Source organism: Ruditapes philippinarum, unplaced genomic scaffold, assembly GCF_026571515.1.
Source record: "Ruditapes philippinarum isolate M1 unplaced genomic scaffold, ASM2657151v2 ctg3605_1_1_1_1, whole genome shotgun sequence".
NCBI lineage: Eukaryota > Metazoa > Mollusca > Bivalvia > Venerida > Veneridae > Ruditapes > Ruditapes philippinarum.
In genome coordinates, this window is record NW_026862108.1 from 88,853 (window position 1) to 99,515 (window position 10,663).

Here is a 10,663-nt window from a genome sequence, read left to right on the forward strand (position 1 = left end):
CCTAGTACCGGCTCAAGGGTAATTCAATCTTCAACACTTCCATGTTTAAATTTATGATCAACTAAAATACTAATATCAAAAACTTATTTCCAGTTCTGTCGAAACAAGTCCCTTTAACAATATCAGCTCAAAATTTGAAACAAGCATATGAAGAAACATTCTTTTACGCTACATGTTCTTTCCAATCTGTCAACAATTAAAGGATGATTCTATCTATCATTTGAATGCATTTAATACGGATTTAGTAAAGTCATTACTCTGTTAAATTTCAAATCATGAAATAAATTGTAGAATAGCTTATTCCTTTCCCATAATCAAAATTTGCTTTGTTAGTCTATTAGGTCTTTAAATTTTGAAAATAGTTGACTTCAGATCTTTAGTTCCTTTGGTTGTTATTTGACATTATGTCACCGTGATCCCCCATTCATTATGTATCCTGAAAAGTTATGTTTTATTTACTTATTTTGTATTTATTGTTATAGGTAACGTTTTATTGTGTATTGTGTCTATTATTCGGTAATGTTTGGAAATCAAGTTTCCTTGTAACATTTAATAACTTTTTTGTACAAATGTATTGAATGACTTACTTTACTTTTAAAGTATTTTACTTACAAATGTAAATAAAAACAAACATTGATAGTCGTTGCCATATTTATTGTTAAAATTATTTCTTGTATATGCGTCATATGTAAATTTCTTCGATATACAATGCAAACTTTCTACATGCACTGTTGAACAGTAATAGTTATTTTTGTAGTGGCAGTCATTGCCTTGTACCTTATGTACAACGTTTTATACTAAAATATATGTGTTACAAGACTGATGATTTTATTTGTTTAAGCTCATCTGAGCACAAAGTGCTTAAGGTTGAGCTTTTGTGATCATTCTGCGTCCATTATGTGTCCTTCAAAACATTGCATCAAACTCTTAAAACAACAACTCCTCCTATACCAATAGATCAGTATTATTAAAACTAAGGAGGAATGATCGTTGCATGAAGTCCTGTAAAAGTGTTCAAAGAATGTCATTCAATGTTAAATCCTGGTTGCCATGGCAACTGAAAGAAAAACTTAAAACCAAAAGAGCTAGAGCTTAGATATTTGACATTAAACATCTTTAAGCTCTAGGGTCTAAATTGGCACCACCCTAGTGGGTCATTGATATATAGTAAAACTTAAAAACAATAATCTACTTTTGAAAATCCAAAAGCAATAGGGCTTATATATTAAACATGGAACATATTCTATAGGGTGCCTACAAAGTTTGTTCAGATACAAGCCCTGTGGTCAAAATTGGCCTAGCCCCAGAGGTCATTGATTTTCCTGTATATTGTAAAAAGAAAAAAAATATGTTAAAAACCGAAATAGCTTTAGTTTATATATTTGAAATGTCTTAGTGGGTGTCAACAACGATTGTTAAAATAAAAGTCTTTGGATCAAAATCTCTCTTAACATTGACGTTATACATACATTACAGTGCATTCCATTTTGGCTTAAGTATCTCCCTTTTATTAGACAAAGTCATACCAAGAAAAAATATGTTTTAATTTATGGTTAATTAAGTCAATAATATGAAGAAGATATTTATTTAATAAAAATAAATTTATTAATATTACTTATCACAACCATCTTTACAAATAGCTGTAGTACACAAGAAAATCTAAATGTAAATACTGGAAGCCGTCCGGTTAGCTCAACAGGTAGACCGTTGGACCGTGAATCCGGCAACCCGACTTCGATTCCGAGACAGTGCAGGTCATTTTCGTTGTAATTGATCATGAATTTTTTTCATCTCTTTGGCATGTACAGAGGTATCAGTTCCTTGGGAAAGTGGGCAACTTGTACTGGTAAAACTGCTTGACAACTTGTCAAGGAACGATGCTGTGGTAGAACTGTACTCTGGTAAATTCAATGTGGCTCCTTGCCGTGATCCGGAGTGTTAACTACCAATAACACCATCTAATTAATGTGACACTTGAACTACATACTAGGATATTTCAAACTGTATAAAAGCACATGACTGTTGTTGTAAATACTACAATTAACTATGGTGAATGCAGGAAAACACATCCTAACCACATTAATTGATCTTTGCCACATTAATTGCTGATAAGTCTAAGCTATCGCTATTGTTGTGCAACTTCCGCTCTGCTGCACAAAATGGCCGCCAGGGCTATCAATAGAAAATTCTTGTCCGGCGTGCACAGGTCCAATTGTTGGTGGGATTTCTATGAAACTTCACAGGAGTAATCAGTGTCATTCCTAGTTGTGCATATGGTCAGCACGTTTCTCTTTGCTTAAAAAAAATGGCCGCCAACGTTATAAATAGAAAAAATCTTTTCCGGCTTTCACAGGCTGAAACTTCACAGAAACGATCAGTGTCATCCCTAGGTTTGCATATCGACTGCACGTTAAACTCCACTGCTGAAAATTGCCACCAGAGCTAAAAGTAGAAAAATCTTGTCCAGCTTTGACAGGTTGAAATGCATATGGGATTTGAATGAAACTATACAGGTGTGATCAATACCATCCATAGATGTGTATTTGGGCAGCATGTTCTGCTTCACTGCCCAAAATGGCCACCAGAGCTTTAAATATAAAAATATTGTCTGGCTTTCACAGGTCAAACTGCTGGTGGGATTTCAATAGAACTTCACAGGAGTAACCAGTGCCATTCCTAGTTGTGCATACATGGCATATGGTCAGCACGTTTCTCTTTGCTGCACAAAATGGCCGCCAGCGTTATAAATAGAAAAATCTTGTCCGGCTTTCACAGGTTTAACTGCTTCCCGGATTTAAACGAAACTTCAAAGGGATTATCAGTACCATCCCTAGTTGTGCATATCGTTGGCATGCTCCGCTTTTTTCTGACTACAAAATGGCAATCATATCTATAAATAAGAAATTTATTGTCTGGCTTCCAAAGGTCAAACTGTGGGCAGGACTTTGCCTAAAATTCACAGGAGTGATCAGTGCCATATCTTGTTTTGGAAGACATATATATTTTTGTGACAAAATTCCCTTCTAGTTTTCATTGCATTCTGTTTCTTCTGTAAATGCAATTGAAACTGCAGTTATTTCCTATGTTAAGACTCTTTATACAATTTTGATGGTTTTATATCATAACTCTGATGCTCAGTGGACCTCTACGACTCATTCTTTTTCCAAATAATAACCCAAAGGTCAAAATTGGCTTAGTTTTTATATCCTCCAGTGACTTCACAGCAGAAATCGTCTTATACAACTGTAAAATTTCATAGCAACCAGTGACTTATATAGCAAACATTATCTTACTCCTATTTAATTTCATAGCAAGCACTGGCGTCTAAGGAATCCATTTATTTTGTACAGCAACCATGACTTTAAATAAAATCATTTTAAGGGATTTAAAATTTTATATTTCCTTTGTTTAATTTTTCAAATAAACTTTTTCCCTTTTGTCAGGGGTGAAATTAATATTAAAGGTAAAACGATTTTAAGGGCAATCTTTGCCCCTTTTTAATTTCTGTTTTTGCCAAACATAATTGGGAAACTACATGAGTTTTTTAAAATTAAAAACTTTTTGAATTATATTTTTCCAAAAAATAAAAAGCCTTTTTAGCCAAAACTAGACTTTTAAATAAATTAAATTTAAAAAGGATTGTAAAAAAACAATTCTACTACGGGTTGAGTTTTAGATGAAATTTGTAAGATGACAGTTATGTCAAATACTAAATGTATTGCTTTAGCAATGTGTACAAAAATATTGAATATTAGCAATCTGCATAAAAAATGATCACCAAACATTATGATAATGTCAGAATTATTTATTTTATATAGTTGTTTAATAGTTGAAAACAAGTATTTATGTCTTAGCACGGTTAATACTGTGTACAAATTTGTAATTTTGTTGTTGTTGTTTTATGTGCTTCTTTTGGTGTGTGTGTTGTTTTTTGTTTTTGTTTTTTTTCTACAAAAACAGCTACTCGCAAATAAGATTAACATTTTATGCTATGTACAATTATGTCCTATCAATATAGTATCATGATGTAACTATTTTTGGAAAATCATAATAGTTTCAAGAAGACATTCTCATTATTATGTTAAGAATATTGTTGGTTTTGAGAGGACTCAAGTGTGTTTCCTTTTTGTTTTTTGGGTGGGGAGGGAATTTGTGAATTTGTTTATGTCATAATGTTGTTATATATAATTGATACTTATCATGTCGTGGTTATTATGTTAATTTGTTGATTTTTAATTCCTTCACTCCTCGGGATTTTGTCACAATACACACGAAAGTAAAAAAACGGTGTTAAACTGGGATTAAACAAGGGACTACATGTATATATGCAGCTGTTATTTTCTCCCTCCGATAAGATAATTTACGAAACCTTTTTAAGACAACAATCACATCACATTTTTAGTGATATTTTGAGTTCTTATTATGTTTCCTTTTCATGAAAGAACACCATTCATACACTAACGCCACTTGTTTTATCCATATCACTTAAGAGAAATCGCCAAATCTAAGCTGTGTTATAACGTCAGAGATTGCAATTCACAATAACTTGTATTCTGCACTTCATTGCCTTTTGTTATTTTTGGCGTCCTCTTAAGATTGTTCGGAGCATAACTAAGTCACTATAGGTCAGATTGACACCAAACTTGGTATGCATGCTTCATTCAATAACTAATTACAGTGCATAAAAATCGGTACTCTGCATTTATTATTTTTTAAGGTTATTGTCATTTGTTAATTTTCATACTTTATTTTTTCCCGATCCATTTCTCCTTTACTATAAAAGATATGGACTTGAAACTTCATAGAATGGTATATTATAGCGAGAAGAAGGGCAGTGTCCAACAACCCGAGTCTCTGTACTTCATGACATTTGAGTTATTGTCCATTAGTTTGTTCATTTTCATCGTTTATTTTTGTCTTAGCCAATACTCCTACACTTTAAAAGCTATTTACTTAAAACTTCATTGGATAATGGATCTCATTGAGAAGAGTGTCCTTAAGTTTTTGAAATCAAATTTCCCCTTTTTTTTAAATTTTGGCGTTCCCCTTTGGCTTGGGCCCGGGAAAAAAACTGGTCACTTTTTGATCGGATTAACACCAACTTGTGAAAACTCCCAAAAATGCAGTGCCCAAAAAATATTTTTCTACACTTCTTTTTTAGCTCACCTGACACAAAGTGACATGGTGAACTTTTGTAATCACTTTTCGTCTGTCGTCCGTCCGTAACCATTCACTTTAAACGACATTTTCTCATTAACCGCTGTACCAATTTCATCCAAACTTCACAGAAATTTTTCTTCTGTAATCACCGTTAAAAATGTCCAAATAATTGAATTTCATGCAGAACTCCGGTTGCCATGGCAACAGAAAGAAAAACACTTAAAATATACTTATTTAAAAAAAACCTAAAGCGCTAGAACTTAGATATTTGGCTTGAAATAGGTTTTAACGAGTTTGTACCAATTTTGCTCAAATAAAAGCTTAAGGATAAAAATTGACCAAAATCAAGGGGGGTGCTCATTAATTTTCCTTAAATGTATATAGTAAAAACTTAAAAAATCTTTTTTTAATAAACCTAAATATTCTAGTGAGTGTCTACCGAGTTTATTCAAATAAATGTCCATGAATAAAAACTGAGACATTTAGCATGAAATTACATCTGGTGAGTGTCTTCTTACTAAAAGATTGATCAACTAAAAGCTATGCGCTCAGATTGGCCATACCTCAGGGGGTTATTGATTTTTTCTTATATGTACAAATCTTTTCGAAATTTTGGTTTCTCTTAGCAATAGCAAGCTGTAATGTTTTTACACATTCGTGTGATTTTTCAGATACAAATATGAACTTTGTAGTATCATGTTTAGACTTAGATTTTTTATTTGCTTCTGTTTACAGTTTACAATATAACTTGTTCTTTGTCGTGGAGAGATTTTATATTCAGATGAGGGATTTCAGAGCTATAATGGATTTATTGCCTTTTGTTAATTTTCATATTTTTATTTTGTCCGGGCCATTTCTCCTAAGCTATAATAGCTATTGACTTGAAACTTAAAAGAATAATAGATTTCATGGAGAATGTTCAAAATTCTGTACTCTGTATTTCATGTTTTTTTCCCCGGAAAATTTTTTATCTTAATAGGGGGTTCCCCGGCCTTTTTGGTTGTTTTTTGGTTTTTTTGGTTGAAAGATTTTTATTTAAACCCTTAAAAAAACACGTGAAAAAACCCAAAGGGGCCCATTTAAAAATGCAATTGTCTTGGGGGGGTTTTTTCCCAAAATTTTTCAAAATTTTTTTAAAAAAATTTGTTTAACCCAAAAAAATTTAAAAATAATTTTAAAAAATTTTTTAAAGAAAGGAAACCTGACAATATTTGCCCTGGATTTATGGTAACCTAAAAAGGGCAAATTTTGCCCTTTAAAATTTGGAATTTTTTCCTTTTTTTTAATTGTAAAAAATTTTCTTTTTTTTCCCAAAAAATTTAACTGATATTTGAAAATTTCGACCCTTTAACAAGGGTTTGTTTAAAATTTAAACCCTAAAAAATGGGGGCCCGGGGGTCTTTATTTTAAAATTTAAAATTTTAAAATATTGTTTCCTACCTTTTTAAAAACGCTTAAAGGCCGGACCTTGATAATTTTTGCCCATTTTCTTTAAGCCCCCCAAACCCCGTTGGAAAATTTTTTTGGGGAAAAACCCCACCCCTTTTGGGTTTTTCCTTTTAAAGTTTAATAAGGGGGAAAACTTTTAGAAATTTAATTTTAAAAAAACTTTAAAAAATACAAAAAAGCTTTAATATGTTATTCAAATTTGTAGAAATCGCCAAACAAAATTTTACCCCGGGGGCAAAACCCCCCCCTGGGGCATTATTTTCAAAACTTTAAAATTAAAAAATTTTTTTTCTGAAGGGCCCAAGGGGTAGAGGGAAAAAAATTTTAAAAAAAAATTTTAAGGAAACCGTTTTAAATTTTCCGGTAAAAAGCCCCTTTAAACCCCCCAAACCCTTTTTTATTATAAAAATTAAAAAAAAACTTTTTTTTACAAAAAAGAAACAGAAACTGTGTGACCAAGTGTACCATATAAGAATATGGAAAAGATGAGGAATATTATTGTTTACAATTCCCCCTTAGACCACGTCGGACTTGCAAAATCATCGAAATAATTGATTATAATTGCCAAAATTAATTTACCAGCAAAGAAAGTGGTAAACTTAATTCTTCTTAAACATATCACATATCAGAGATTTATATATATCATATATAATCTAGCTCAATGATTTAGTATACAAGTAAATCAAATTTTGAAGAGATTTATTTACCACGAAGTTAATAACCATTCTGAAAAGTTCGAAGTTTATTATCATTCTGAAAAAAAATCAAAGTATGTGATGATTTATGTAGATAAACATTTACTTAGTTTCAGTTTAGCTGATTTAATATCATATCTGAATCGAGTGTGACACATATGTTTAAATAAATTTGCAAACTTTTATCTGTTTACATTTAATGGCGGCGATATAACACATTTTATTCTAGGGTATCTTAAAATATTTCAAATTGTCGGTTTATGCATGCTACATTTTTTTTCACTTCACATTTTTTAATCCAAAAGACTGATAAAAAGTTATATAATTTTCGCTTATCGAAATTTACGTTAACTACGCCACGTTACATGATATTTTACACTGGCTTCAAAGGCCACCAGTCACGTGTCTACATATGTTCTGTTAACAGATACCACCGTGACAATCCAAATAATCGAATGAAGTGAACAGTAACAACTGATACGTATAAATTGATGAATGATGATAATTTGATATAATATAATGTAATGTGATATGTGTGCGCATTTGCATCATTCCTTTGTTCGTTCAAATAAAGTCCCGCACATTATCTTATATCTGTTGTAAATATCAAATCACGATATATATATGATCAGTACATGTGCTGGGATTGACAAATATGCATTTATTTTGATTTTAAAGGCTTTTTGAGCTCCAAACCCCAAATGTCTGTGTTTAGAGCATGTTTCTATAACAAAATTACCAATAGTATGAGTCGAGGGCTAGAAAGGGGGGCATATGTGTTATTCGACATTTCTCGTTTTTTATGCTCCCCGAAAAATTTCGGGGGAGCACATAGTCGCCGCCTTGTCCGTCCGTCCGTCCGCACTCACAGGAGAGTAATTATGTGGCTAGAGGGACAATAGGTAACTGTTCTTTCAGTTTGATGTCATTTATTCCGTAATGCTTTTATGTGGCTATTTTCTTTTGTGTGGCTAAAAAGGACAATAGAGAGAACAATAGAGTAGCCACATAATTACTGTCCTGTGAGAACTTCCGTCTTTCCGTCCGTCCGTCCCCTTTTCTTGTCTGGGACATAACTTTGAAACAACAAGAGGTATCAACATAAAACTTTGTAGGTAGATAGATCTTATTGAGTAGGTGTGCAGTGTACAAGAACCGTAACTCTGCCTTGCCTAATTTTTGAATTATCCCCCTTTGTTTATTTTTACACTTTGAACTTTGTCCGGAACATAACTCTAAAAGTATAAGAGGTATCAACATGAAACTGTAGGTAGAAAGATCTCATTGAGTAGATGTGCAGTGCACAAGAACCGTAACTCTGCCTTGCCTAATTTTTGAATTATTCCCCTTTGTTTATTTTTACACTTTGAACATTGTCCGGGACATAACTCTAAAACTATAAGAGGTATCAACATGAAACTTTGTAGGTTGATAGATCTCATTGAGTAGGTATGCAGTGCACAAGAACCATAACTCTGTCTTGCCTAATTTTTGAATTATCCCCCTTTGTTTATTTTACACTTTTAACTTTGTCCGGGACATAACTCTAAAACTATAATAGGTATCAACATGAAACTTTGTAGGTTGATAGATCTCATTTGGAAGGTGTGCGGTTAACAAGAACCGTAACTCTGCCTTGCCTAATTTTTTAATTATTCCCCTTTGTTTATTTTACACTTTGAACTTTGTCCGGGACATAACTCTTAAACTATAAGAGGTATCAACATGAAACTTTGAAGGTAGAAAGATTTCATTGAGTAGGTGTGCAGTGCACAAGAACTGTAACTCTGCCTTGCCTTATTTTTATACCCCCACCACAAAATGTGGGGGGGGCTATAATGGATTCGCTTTGTCGCGTCCGTCCGTCGGTCGGTCGGTCCGTCGGTCCGTCTCCATTGTCGTGTCCGCTCTATAACTCCCATACCAATTGAAGGATTTTCTTCAAACTTGGCTCAAGTGTTCTTCTCAACAAGGGGATGTGCAGAACCGATGTTGCCCATGTGTCAGCTCAAGGTCAAGGTCACAATTGAAGGTCAAATATCAAACAATCAAATATTACACTGTATGTCGTGTCCGCTCTGTAAGTCCTACACTAATTGAAGGATTTTCTTCAAACTTGGCTCAAATGTTCACCTCAACAAGGGGATGTGCAGAACCGATGTTGCCCATGTGTCAGCTCAAGGTCAAGGTCACAATTGAAGGTCAAATATCAAACAATCAAATATTACACTGTATGTCGTGTCCGCTCTGTAAGTCCTACACTAATTGAAGGATTTTCTTCAAACTTGGCTCAAATGTTCACCTCAACAAGGGGTTGTGCAGAACCGATGTTGCCCATGTGTCAGCTCAAGGTCAAGGTCACAATTGAAGGTCAAATATCAAACAATCAAATAATACACTGTATGTCGTGTCCGTTCTGTAAGTCCTACACTAATTGAAAGATTTTCTTCAATCTTGGCTCAAATGTTCACCTCAACAAGGGGATGTGCAGAACCCATGTCACCCTTTTGCCGGCTTAAGGTCACACTTGAAGTTCAAAAATTGACTTAGAAAATATTCTTAAATTTTAACATTTATTTGAATTTTTCTGAATCTAGAAAAGAAATTTGCTTGAAACTTATGATGTATATGAAGTGTCACAATTAAGGTATGCTGGTCAAGGTTCATAATTCTGTATTGCATTTTAACAAAGTTATGCCCCTTTTTAAGTCTTCAAATTTACATACAATCAAATTTAAGACAATATGTCGTGTCGGCTCTATAAATCCGATACTAATGGAAGAATTTTCTTCAAACTTTACTCAAATGTTCACCTCAACAAGGTTATGTGCAGAATCCATGTCACCTTTGTGCCTTCTAAAGGTCAAGGTCACACTTGAAGGTCAATAATTGACTTAGAAAATGTTCTTAAATTTTAACATGTACTTGAATAATTCTGAAACTAGCACAGGTATTTGCTTGAAACTTTAAGATATATGAGATGTCGCAAATAAGATATGCAGGTCAAGTTTCATTACTCTGTATTGCATTTTGACAAAGTTATGGCCCTTTTTAAGTCTTCAAATTTACATACAATCAATACTAGACAGTATTTTGTGTCCGCTCTATAAATTCTATACTAATGGAAGGATTTTCTTCAATATTTACTCAAATGTTCACCCCAACTGGGCGATGTGCAAAACCCATGTTACCCGTGTGCCAGATTAGTTCAAGGCCACACTTGAAGGTCAAAAATTGACTTAAAAATAAAATGTTTAGTACATAGGGAAAATGAAAGGTTTTTTGTAACTGTTTCGAACATGATTTGATAATGTTTTTATACTTTTACCTGTACAATTAGTCTTTTTTTCACCAGAGAT